This window comes from Lathyrus oleraceus, chromosome 3, assembly GCF_024323335.1.
Source record: "Lathyrus oleraceus cultivar Zhongwan6 chromosome 3, CAAS_Psat_ZW6_1.0, whole genome shotgun sequence".
Lineage (NCBI taxonomy): Eukaryota > Viridiplantae > Streptophyta > Magnoliopsida > Fabales > Fabaceae > Lathyrus > Lathyrus oleraceus.
This window is the reverse complement of record NC_066581.1, coordinates 358635962-358649566: the sequence shown is the minus strand read 5'-3', so window position 1 is coordinate 358649566 and position 13605 is coordinate 358635962.

The following is a 13605-nucleotide window of genomic DNA, read 5'->3' as shown; positions in this document are numbered from 1 at the left end:
AAGCGTCTCACTCTTAACTATAGTAACCATTCATTCACAACCTTCACATAGGTATCATACGAATAAATGTCGTTTTCTAATGTTATCTAAGTTATATGTCTAACTTATAGCCTTAAAAAAATGATCACTAGGTTAACTCACTTGATTCAACATGTAATTTTCACATTTAACGTTGATTCAATACAAGTATAACATGACAAGTGATTAATAGTTGATGCAATACATTTAGGAACGTCAAAGAAATGAAATTTGGAGTTTTAGGCATGAGCCAATCGATTGGTTAGGGAGTCCCAATCGATCGATCTAGCTCACAATTCTATTTTTTAAAGAAAACAAAGGACCAATCGATTGATGTTGAGTGTCAATCGATTGACAGCTTAAAGATTTCCATTTTTCAAAGTCAGGGAGTCCATACAATCGATTAGGGAGTTGTGTCAATCAATTGGTTGCATAGAAACTTCATTTTTATTAAGAATTAGGAGTTCCACCAATCGATTGGTCTGGAAAGAAACCCATGACCAATCAATTGGTCCAAGTTATATTTCCAGAAAATTACTCTCAGAACTTCATTTCTTTCAAAACTGCATAATATTTGTTCCATTTCTAAAAACCATTCTGTTAACATAAACATGAAAACACATCAAGAACACCTTACCACATGTATATTCTTATTTTCCCCAAAAATCATGAACACAATCAAAGCAGCAACTACATCATTATATCACAAAAATCCAACAAATACAAGAAACATATGTAGAAACATCATTAATGGAGATTCACATGATTCATGAAGAAACTCATCATAATATCATCTATCATACTATCAATTCCATGGTTCATTAAACCCTAACTTCTAAATCTAAAGTTCTACATATAACCCACCTTAGAAATAGAATAGGGGAAGTTGTTGAGGATGAGGAGATGAAATGAAGATGATGATCTTGTTCTTCCAAGTTCTTCTTGCTCCTTTTCTTTTCAATCTTATCTTCCTTCACTCTCTAACTTTTCCCTTTCCTCTGCAATTGCTTCTACTGACATGTGGAAAATGAGACATATAACATGCATTATTACATGTGGTTGGTAACAGACCACTAGATGAGAACATGTGGACAACAAGAGTGGAAATATTTGTGTGGATAGAAAATGAGTAGGAGTAGTAGAAAATATCTTGTGTAATACCTTGTATTTCCTTAAATACCCAAACTCCTATTAATTGAGATCAATTAAGTTCATATGTGCTCTAAAAGTTATCAATTGGGATAAATAGAGTAAATAGTGAGTTCATGTTGACTTAATTAATATTAATTGGGACTGGCCTTTTATTAATTGGGACATTTTGGTACCACTAATAATGGGTCAATAGCTCTGGTAAAACAAATATTAAGGTTGGTACCACTTGAGATATTTGTTTCTACCCACCTTCTAACCATACAATACTTATGGCCACTTGCTTATGACCTTTGACTCACTCACCACCACATGCTACTACCTCATCTTACCTACCATGAGCCATTTGTTTCTCTATGTATTAGAAAGAATAGAAAGAAAGAAGAAGCTCAAGAGAATGAGAGAAAACAAGCTAGTGGAGAAGAAGAAGAAGAAGAAGAAGAAGAAAAGCTTGGAACCAACACCATCATCTCCATCATCATCTTCAACAATTTCTCCTCTTCTATTTCTTGAGGTGGGTTCTAGTTAGAAACCCTAGGTTTCTAGAAGATTAGGGTTGTAGAATCATAGATAAATCATGAACAATCCATGCTATGTGATGAATATTTCTCTTGATGTTGTTGTTTTTATGAACATGTGCTTGATATGTTCTTCATGATTGTTGTGATTACATGATTTGTTGTGGTTGTGTTTATGACCTTGAAATCCTTATGGTTATGAACTTGGAATTCTTGTTATACATGTGCATATGAGCATGTAGTGAGATGAGTGTGTTGGAAGATGGAGTGGGTGTTTGTTGGAAATGGATTGACAGAGGGAAAATGGTGTTCTGTGAAGTGAAAATATGAAAATGTGTGTGGACCAATCGACTGGTCCCTGCAACCAATCGATTGCACAACCCTTTTGTTTTGCATAAAATGTGATTTTTACAGGACCAATCGATTGATAGTGTATTATAATCGATTGCACAAACTTTCTGTTTATGAACAGTGGAAAATTTTAGTGAGCCAATCGATTGACACTCAGGATCAATCGATTGATCCTCAGTAAACTTTGAAAAACAAAAATGTGTGAGGAACCAATCGATTGGGCCTCCCCAACCAATCGATTGACTTATGTTAAAAACTTCAAAATCCATTTCTTAAGTGTTTCTAAATGCATTCTTCCAACCATTAATCATTTGTGATGCTATGCTTATGTTGAATACATGCTAATGGTGAAAATTATATGATGAATATAGTAAGTTAACCTAGGATTGTTATTAAGTCATGAGTGAGGTTTATAACTTAGATAACATTGGATGACGGTATTCATTCGTACGACGCTTATGCGGAGGTCGTGGACGAACTGTTGTCATGATTGAGAATGAGATACATTGTATGGAACATGCCATGTTATTATTTGTGTATTGTGGTGAATGAAGTCACCTATGATTGACGGATTTTGTTTGGTTCGTGGAACCGATGATTTGTGGAACCGATCATGTATTCAGAATATGTGTTTTCTGTGATGGTGCACATCTATATTTGGTATGCTTAGATGAGTAAGCATTGGGATGTGAGACCGATGATTCGAGCCTTAATTGGGTTTGAGTCCCAACCATGGCGGACATGGGGGAAAGGTGGACACCTAAGTGGGTTAGAGGCCCATACGGTGAAAGATACCCTAAGTGGGTTAGAGGCCCATACGAGTGACGGTCGTTTGAACTGGGGATTAAGCCTCATAGAGGACCCGATATCCACCGTGAAAGTCGAATCATACGAGCATGCATGAACCGAACCCGGCTTATACGTAAGTCCGTTCAGGAATTGATATTTTGTGATATGAATAATGATCGTGGTTGAGTTGTGAGAACTCAAGTGCATGTTGCCATACATTACGAGTTAGTTTCCCCATCGCTCAAGTATTCGTTCCCTTGTTGACTTGAGTTGTATATTGATAGAAAAACGGAATATTGATTAGAAAACCCCGTAGAGCCGAGTGGACCCATAAGATAGGGAACCCATTGAGATTATTATCTCACCCCATGTTGTTGATTATTTTTCAAGTGGTTATGAGCAGGTGGAGGGTAAGGATAAGATAGAGTGATGTCTTGCTTACCTGATGACTGGATGGATTTTCCGCTGTGTGGATAATTTTGGGACCATTGTTTAGTGATCTAGCTCCTAGTAGTTTTATTTTGGGAACTTTTGTGTATATTTTGTGCCATGTTATGTTTTCTTTTGGGCATGTATGTATATGTACACTATGTTGCTAGGCGCTTATGTATTTCAGTACCAGTTTACACTATGTATAATATGTATTCTAGACATATATTATATATGGATGTTACATCTTGAGTGTTACCACACTTAAATAATTACTCTACTAGAGCAATTAACCCGTTATTAGTGTTATCAAAATGTCCCAATTAATAAAAGGTCAGTCCCAAATAATATTAATTTAGTTAATTTGAATTCATTATTCACTCTATTTATCCCAACTAATAACTTTTAAAACACATAGGAACTCAGTTGATCTCAACTAATATGAGTTTGAGTATTTAAGGAAACACAAGGTATTACATCCTTCCCCCTTAAATAAAAATTCTGTTGGTGTAAGCCCTAGAGGCCAATACATTTTGGTACTTGTATCGAATAATAAAAGGCATTCTCTTTATTATGGTTGATTAATAAAGTCCCTGGAATAGATAGTCCGTTTAATGTATTAAGTGTGACTTAATCATGAGAACACATTAAACATAAGGACACTATTCCTAAAGTATCCGTAGTCGAGCTTTAGTGTGAAGTGGGATAACATTAAAGCATTAAGACTATTATGTTTGTAGACTGATGATCACATCTCATGGATCATGGATAAAGAGTTATCAAGTCTTAAACATAGGTATGAATATTAGGAGTAATATTTATACCGGATTGACCCGCTATGAGAATACTATATAGAACGTTATGCAAAGTGTCATAAGTTATTCTCATGGTGATAATAGTGTATTCCACTCTTCGACCTGAAACCACTATGGATCCTAGGTGTGGAGTCGAGTGCTTTATTGCTGATCCAACGTTGTCCGTAACTGGATAACCATAAAGACAGTTGATGGGTACTCCACGAAGCATGCTGAGGGACATGAGTGACCTAGATGGAATTTGCCCATCCTGCATAACAGGATAAATGTCTATGGGCCCAATATTGAACTGGACAAGGATGACACGGTCTATGCCTTGTGTTCAATATAGACATAAGGGCAAAAGGGTAATTATACACATAAGTATTATCACAGAAGGTTTTGTCAGATCACATGACATTTTCGTGTCTTGGGTAGCAGTGATGTGTTGCTAGATACCTCTCACTGTTTATTATGTTAAATACGTGATTTAATATAATTGCCAACGTCACGAAAACCTACAGGGTCACACACAAAGGACGGATTGATGAGAGATAGAGTAACTAAGGAATACCGTAAGGTACGGTGCCCTTAAGTGAGTTATGGAACATCGTAAGGTACGGTGTACTTGAGTAGAATACGAAATATGGTAAGATACCATGGGCTTAAGTGATTTTGGGCATATTATAAGATATGGGCCAAAATACACTTAAGTGGGCTTTTAGCTTGAAGTCCACACAAGTGGTTCTATAAATAGAACCCTTGTGCAGAAGCAATTTTTGCGGTTGCATTCTTTTCGTTTTCTCTCTCTCTCTCTCTCTTACTCAAAGCCTTCATTCGTACCAGCTAGCACTGAGATTGAAGGAAACCGTTCGTGTGGACTGAGTAGAGACGTTGTCATCGTTCAACGTTCGTGATCGTTTAGTGGATCTGCATCAAAGGGTTTGATCGTCACAAGAGATCTGCATCAAAGGGTTTTGATCGTCAGAAGAGATCTTCACCAAAGGTTTCAACCGTCATAAGAGGTAAATATTCTATCACTGATCATGACCATTCGTAAGGATCTCTAAAGGAGAATTTTTTAATTTCCGCTGCGCTTTGGGTCGCAATTCTCCTTCAGTGGTATCAGAGCCACTTACGAAACCATGACTCGGATAGCTGTTTATTTTCTGTATTAATATGATTAAAAGACATAATGAATCAATTAATTAAAAGAGTAATTAAATTTGGCATCATGAGTGTATAAGTTGGATGATTGATGTTGACTATGCTTCGGAATCCGACATTAGTATGGTGAAGCAGCGATACATCGATCGTCCATAGGTTACGCAATTGAGACCGATCAACTTATATATGATATAAGTAATCCTGATGCAAAATACGGTATATGTGATATACTGTTTCTGTTTCGTTCATTCGAACACTAAATGATTGTTTTCCTTTGAGCGATCAATGGTCATTTGCTTCGGAATCCGACATTAGTATGGTGAAGCAATGACCTGTTGATCAATCATACTGAATCAACAATCGAGGTGTGTTTGACGGTCTGAAATTGGCGCATTAGGGTTGGTGACGGCGCAAGGGTTGTGCCGTCAAGGAGCTGTGAATTTAGGGCTTTTTGGAAGAGGTCCGTAGACTGTTTCAAAGTCCTATTATTTTGGCTGCGTGAAGCTCGTGTGACGAGCGTGTTGACTGTTTCAAAGTTTGTTACTTTGGCTGCGTGAGGCTCGTGTGACGAGCGTAACAAGCGTAACAAACTGGATGTGTGACGGTCGTAACACACCCATGACGGTCGTCACACTCACAGAATTTTAGGCTTTTCTGTTTTTGACCTGTGACGGTCGTAACGTGCCCTGTGACGCTCGTCACACTCACATGGCCGGTGACGCTCGTCACACGCCTGTGACGGTCGTCACACTCCCAGAGTCAAAATTTTGGGGTTTCTGATTTTGTGCCTACGCAAGAGTTGTGTTGATGCAAAACAATGTCCATTTCAAATGAATTGTTCATTAAAAATTTTGGACAGGGGCGCTGCCCCTCCAACCCCGCAAGGGCGCTGCCCCTTGACCCCGTCCGCTGATCGGTCAGCGGAACCACCGTCCGCTGACCGGGCAGCGGAACCCCCGGCTAACTCTGCGTAGTGTGATCGGTCGCCGAAATTTAATTTGGTTTTAATTAATTAAAGGAATTAAGATTAAAAATTAATAATAATAATGTGATTGTTATTATTGCCTTGTTGTGATCAGTTATGGCCTTAGTCTTCCTTTATTTTGTTTTGGGTTTTTAAATACGACCTGCGTGTCGTGCCTCTCCTTTTGATCTCTTAATGTAAATTCTTTTCTCATCTCAATCCCTCGTATGTAAAACGAGTTTCTTCTGTAATGTAATGATATGAAGAAAGAGAAGTATTCAATATCAAAGGAGAATAATGATATGAAGAAAGAGAAGAATTCAAGATCAAAGGAGGACAACCTTGAAGATCTTGCTTGGAGAAGCTTAGAGAAGAATTCAATACTAAAGGAGGACAACCTTGAAGATCTTGCTTGGAGAAGCTTAGATCGTTATTAGGTTAGCTTAGGTTCTCTCATTGGCTTGGGAGAACAATTGCGCTAGGGGCCATACCTGTTTCATTGTGTATGTATGTTGATGCATGTGAATGTATGTTGATGCATGTGAGAGACGATTTATATGATAAACAAGCCGGTGAGATCATAACAATTGCAATTCCCTCAAACTAAAATATTAAGTTTATGCTTTCCAAGTTTTAGCACTCATCAAGACTAGTATCGAATAATGTAGGTTTCGCCAAAGCGAGGTGCATGTTTTATATTGGTATGGTGCGATGGGATAATTGTAATATCCAACTGCTAAAACAATGGGTCAAACTTAACTAAACAAATTATGAGAATATTATATATGTTTGCTTTCCAAGTTTTAGCACTCATCAAGACTAGTATCGAATAATGTAGGTTTCGCCAAAGCGAGGTGCATGTTCTATATTGGTAAGGTGCGATGGGATAATTGTAATATCCAACTGCTAAGACAATGGGTCAAACTTAATTATAATAATATCATATATGTTTTAGAAGCAAGAGTTGGGAATAATCCATATGATGGATTGGAATAAGGAGTTATTCACCCAACTGAAATTTTCGAGAGTTGTATGAGATACAATTGGAAGGAGTTCCTACCTAAATAACCTAGTTTTGTGTAATCCGCCTACGCGGACTTAGAACGAAGTGAAATATGGATCTCGACCCACTAGAAAATCTTCCAACGGGATTTTTCGAATCAAATGATGAGGGTCATTTGTTTTGAGTAAAATAGTGGGAGCATATTTGATTAAAGGCCTAATTAAACATGTCAATGATACTTATATTTTCTTAATCCTTATGTAGATAACCATGACAGCAAACACCTCTAACAACATCTTGCGATCAATCCTTGACAAGGAAAAATTGTCTGGGACAAATTTTCTGGATTGGCACCGAAACCTGAGGATTGTCCTCAAACATGATAAAAAGCTGTATGTCTTGGAGACACCTGTTCCTGAAGAGGAACCTCCTAGTTCTGCACCTAAGGCAGAAAGAGATGCTTATAAGAAGCATGTCGATGATGCCAATGAAACTGCTTGTCTCATGCTGGCTACCATGAACTCAGAATTGCAAAAGCAACATGAGAACATGTCAGCATTCGATATGATCGAACACCTGAAGTTGCTCTATCAAGAGCAAGCAAGGCATGAGAGGTTTGAAGTTTCAAAAGCCCTTTTCCAAAGCAAGTTAGCAGAGGGAGCCCCTGTAGGTCCCCATGTACTCAAGATGATTGGGTATGTGGAAAACCTTGAAAGATTGGGTTTTCCCCTCGAAAAGGAACTTGCAACTGATTTGATCTTGCAATCGTTGCCAGATGGATTCAGTCAATTTGTCCTAAATTTCAATATGAATAATATGGACAAATCTCTTCCTGAACTGCTCGCCATGTTAAGAACTGCCGAGCAGAATCTGAAGTCAAAAGGGAAGTCCATTCTGATGATCGGAAATGGAAAGAGACAGAACAAAAGGCCCACTAAGCATGGTGATAAAGGGAAAGGCAAGGAAGTTGCAAATCCCAGACCCACTGCTGCTTTGAAGCCTAGTGGAGGCATAGCAAAAGAAGGCACCTGCTTCCATTGCGGTAAGACCGGACACTGGAAGAGAAACTGCCCAAAGTACCTGGAAGATAAGAAGAATGGAGTAGAGACTTCAACTTCAGGTATTTTTGTTATTAATTCATCTACTTATGCATCATGAGTATTAGATACTGGATGCGGTTCTGACACTTGTACAAATGTGCAGGGGCTGAAAGGGAGTAGAGATTTGGCAAAAGGTGAAGTTGACCTACGAGTTGGCAATGGAGCAAAGGTTGCTACTTTAGCCGTAGGATCTTATGTATTGACTTTACCTAGTGGTTTTATAATTCAGTTAGAGAACTGTGATTATGTATCTGCAATTAGCAGGAATATTATTTCCATTTCTTGTTTGGACAAGTTTGGTTTTTCATTTATAATAAAGAACAATTGTTGCTCAATTTATTTGAATGATATATTCTATGCTACTGCACAAATGAGCAATGGACTATATGTCCTTGATCTCATAATGCCAACTTATAACATTAATACTAAAAGGATGAAACCTAATGAGTTAAATCCATGATGAGTCACGTTGATCTTCCAAACTCCATTTGCGGACATGCACTATTGACAACAGCTTACACACTTAACCGTATTCCATCCAAAAGGTTAATAAGACACCATATGAGATATGGAGTGGTAAGAAACCACATATGTCTTACATGAAGATTTGGGGTTGCGAGGTTTATGTGAAACGACAAATTTCAACTAAGCTTGAGCCCAAATCTGACAAATGCTTATTTGTGGGGTATCCTAAAGAAACAAGAGGATATTATTTCTACAATCCTTCTGAGGGCAAAGTGTTTGTCGCTCGAACTTGAGTTTTCCTAGAAAGGGATTTTATTTCCAAAGGAATCAGTGGGAGGAAAGTAGAACTTGAAGAAATTCAAGAATCACAAAGTATCGATACACCTATGGAGGAATTAGAGCAGGAAACACAAGTAGTTGTGTAAGAGCAACCTGCTCAAGTAGAACGAGACCAGCGTAGGTCAGGCAGGATACGTCACCTGACTAAGACATATGGATATCTGATCTAGGTGATGTATTACTCATGGATCAAGATGAGCCTGTGACCTACTCATGGAATCTTCGTTTTGATGAAATAGTAAAACAATATGGATTCATCAAGAACGAAGATGAGCCTTGTGTCTACAAGAAGGTTAGTGGGAGCATGATCGTATTCCTGGTATTATATGTAGATGACATATTACTTATTGGAAACGATATACCTACCCTGCAACAGGCAAAGTCTTGGGTGGGGAAATGCTTATCTATGAAGGACCTAGGTGAAGCAGCCTATATATTAGGAATTAGAATCTATATAGATAGATCATAAAATGCTCGGCCTGAGTCAGAGTACATAGACAAGGTGCTGAGACGCTTTAATATGAATGATTCCAATGGTTATGTGTTTTGCTGAAATGGTGGCGCTGTGAGCTTGAAAAGTTCAAAGCAAGATACAGTTGCTGAATCTACAACCGAGGCCGAGTATATTGCTGCCTCAAGTGCAGCAAAGGAAGCTGTTTGGATCAAAAAGTTCATTAGTGAACTTGGCATAGTCCCTAGCATTGTGGATCACATTGGTCTCTATTATGATAACAATGGTGCTATCGCATAAGCTAAGGAGCCTAGATCTCACCGACGATCCAAACACATACTTAGACGTTGTGTGAGAATATGTAAAGTACCTACACTTGACAATATAGTTGACCCACTGACAAAGCCTCTTGCGCAGCAGAAGCATGATGGCCATACTAGATCAATGGGCATACGGGGTATGCCTGATTGGCTCTAGTGCTAGTGGGAGATTGTTGGTGTAAGCCCTAGAGGCCAATACATTTTGGTACTTGTATCGAATAATAAAAGGCATTCTCTTTATTATGGTTGATTAATAAAGTCCCTGGAATAGATAGTCCGTTTAATGTATTAAGTGTGACTTAATCATGAGAACACATTAAACATAAGGACACTATTCCTAAAGTATCCGTAGTCGAGCTTTAGTGTGAAGTGGGATAACATTAAAGCATTAAGACTATTATGTTTGTAGACTGATGATCACATCTCATGGATCATGGATAAAGAGTTATCAAGTCTTAAACATAGGTATGAATATTAGGAGTAATATTTATACCGGATTGACCCGCTATGAGAATACTATATAGAACGTTATGCAAAGTGTCATAAGTTATTCTCATGGTGATAATAGTGTATTCCACTCTTCGACCTGAAACCACTATGGATCCTAGGTGTGGAGTCGAGTGCTTTATTGCTGATCCAACGTTGTCCGTAACTGGATAACCATAAAGACAGTTGATGGGTACTCCACGAAGCATGCTGAGGGACATGAGTGACCTAGATGGAATTTGCCCATCCTGCATAACAGGATAAATGTCTATGGGCCCAATATTGAACTGGACAAGGATGACACGGTCTATGCCTTGTGTTCAATATAGACATAAGGGCAAAAGGGTAATTATACACATAAGTATTATCACAGAAGGTTTTGTCAGATCACATGACATTTTCGTGTCTTGGGTAGCAGTGATGTGTTGCTAGATACCTCTCACTGTTTATTATGTTAAATACGTGATTTAATATAATTGCCAACGTCACGAAAACCTACAGGGTCACACACAAAGGACGGATTGATGAGAGATAGAGTAACTAAGGAATACCGTAAGGTACGGTGCCCTTAAGTGAGTTATGGAACATCGTAAGGTACGGTGTACTTGAGTAGAATACGAAATATGGTAAGATACCATGGGCTTAAGTGATTTTGGGCATATTATAAGATATGGGCCAAAATACACTTAAGTGGGCTTTTAGCTTGAAGTCCACACAAGTGGTTCTATAAATAGAACCCTTGTGCAGAAGCAATTTTTTGCGGTTGCATTCTTTTCGTTTTCTCTCTCTCTCTCTCTCTTACTCAAAGCCTTCATTCGTACCAGCTAGCACTGAGATTGAAGGAAACCGTTCGTGTGGACTGAGTAGAGACGTTGTCATCGTTCAACGTTCGTGATCGTTTAGTGGATCTGCATCAAAGGGTTTGATCGTCACAAGAGATCTGCATCAAAGGGTTTTGATCGTCAGAAGAGATCTTCACCAAAGGTTTCAACCGTCATAAGAGGTAAATATTCTATCACTGATCATGACCATTCGTAAGGATCTCTAAAGGAGAATTTTTTAATTTCCGCTGCGCTTTGGGTCGCAATTCTCCTTCAAATTCATCCTTGAATTTAAATATTACCCGGAAGAGATGAGGGTAAACTTCTCGCATTTCAGACTCCTGCTCCCAAGTTGCATCGCCCGAATGTGATCCATCCCATTGAACCTTAATAAGAGGAAATCTCCTTATTCCTTAACACCTTAGTTTCTCGTCCTACAACACGACTTGGTTGAGGTTCGAAAGTTAGGTCTGCTTCTACTGAATCTGGAAGAATAGGCTGAAGAGAATCAGGAATGAACTTTCAAAGTTGAGATACGTGAAAAACACCATGCATCTCTGATAAAGAAGGTGGTGAGGCTAATCTGTAAGCTACTTCACCAATCCTCTCTATAACCTGATATGGTCCCACGTATCCCGGACTTAAGTTGCGTGACTTAAACGGTCCTTTCAGTCTTAACCTTGGAGTCACCTTCAAAATGCATGATCACCTTCCTCAAATTCTAATGGTCTCCTACTATTATCTGCGCAACTCTTTTGGCGATCTTGTGCTTTCTTCATCTTATCATAAACCATTCTTATCCTTTATATAGTCTCTTGAATAATCTTTGGTCCTAAAATTATTTCTTCACCAACTTCCGTCCAACACAAAGGTATTCTACATTTCCATCCATAAAAGGCTTCATAAGGAGCCATTCTGATACTTGCGTGGTAACTATTGTTGTATGAAAATTCAACCAATGGTAAACGCTCCTTCCAATTCCCTCCACTCTCAAGTACACAAGCTCTTAACATATCATTTAGTGTCTGTATCATCCTCTCAATCTGACCATTCGTCTGAAGATGATTAGACGTACTCAAACACAATTTCGATCCCATAGCTTGTTGAAATGCTCTCCAAAATCTTGAAGTAAACTTTGGATCTTTGTCAGACACAATACTAGTGGGGACACCATGCAGTCTCACAATTTCTGAAATAAACAACCATGCAAGATGACTTGCCTTACAAGTAGTTTTCACGGCCAAGAAATGTGCGGACTTAGCTAACCGATCCACAATCACCCATATTGAATTATAACCACCTTCTGCACGGGGTAACCCTACTGCAAGGTCCATTGAAATACTATCCCATTTCCATACTGGAATCTCTAAAGGTCACAATAAACCACCCAACTTCTAATGTTAAATCTTTACTTGTTGGCACACTCTACATTCAGACACATACTCTGCAATATCCTTTTTCATTCCAGACCACTAATAGTCATTCTTTATATGTTGATACATCTTTGATGAGCCTGGATGTTTGGTAAATGCGCCCTTATGAGCTTCTTCTAAAACTTTTCTTTTCAGTTCGACATCATTCGAGACACAAATCCTTTGATTAAAATAACAAATCCATCTGATGATCGAGTGAAACCTGGTTAAGTCAACATTCAAATTTCCCATTATCACACCATTTTAAGTCCAAGCAAACTGAAGGTGAAGATCTCGAAACTTTCCCAATAATGCATACTCTAACATTATCAACTCAACGTTGTGTATCTCTTTCCGACTTAAGGCATCTGTAACCTTATTCGCTTTACCTGGATGATACTTAAGCTCCAAAAAATTAAAATGTTTCAAATTCTCCGTCCATCTCTCTTGTCTCATGTTCAACTACTTCTGGTCAAATAAGTATTTCAAACTCTTTTGGCCATTAAACATTTCAAACTTACTCCATACAAGTAATTCTGCCACACCTTCAATGTAAAAACAACAACAGCTAACTCAAGATCATGAGTTGGATAATTCTCTTCATGAGTCTTCAACTGGCGAGAGGCATATGCTAAAACTTAACTACCCTGCATTAATACCCCTCATAATCCTTTCTTAGAGGCATCACAAAATACTTCTTAAGACTTACTAGGATCAAGTATGATTAAACAAGAGCAGTTGTCAATCTTTCCTTCAAACTCATGAAACTCTGTTCACACTTGAATGCCAACTAAAAGAAATCTCTTTTTGGGTAAGTCTAGTCATTGATAAAGCTAACTAAGAAGACCCTTTAATTAAATCCTCGATAGTAACCTGTCAAACCTAAGAAACTTCTGACTTCGAAAGCATTCTTCGGTATTTCTCAATTAATTGTCGCTCCAACTTTATATGGATCCACTATTACTCCTCCTTGCGATATGACATGACCAAGGAGCCTCACTTCGGTCATCCAAAATTCACACTTACTTA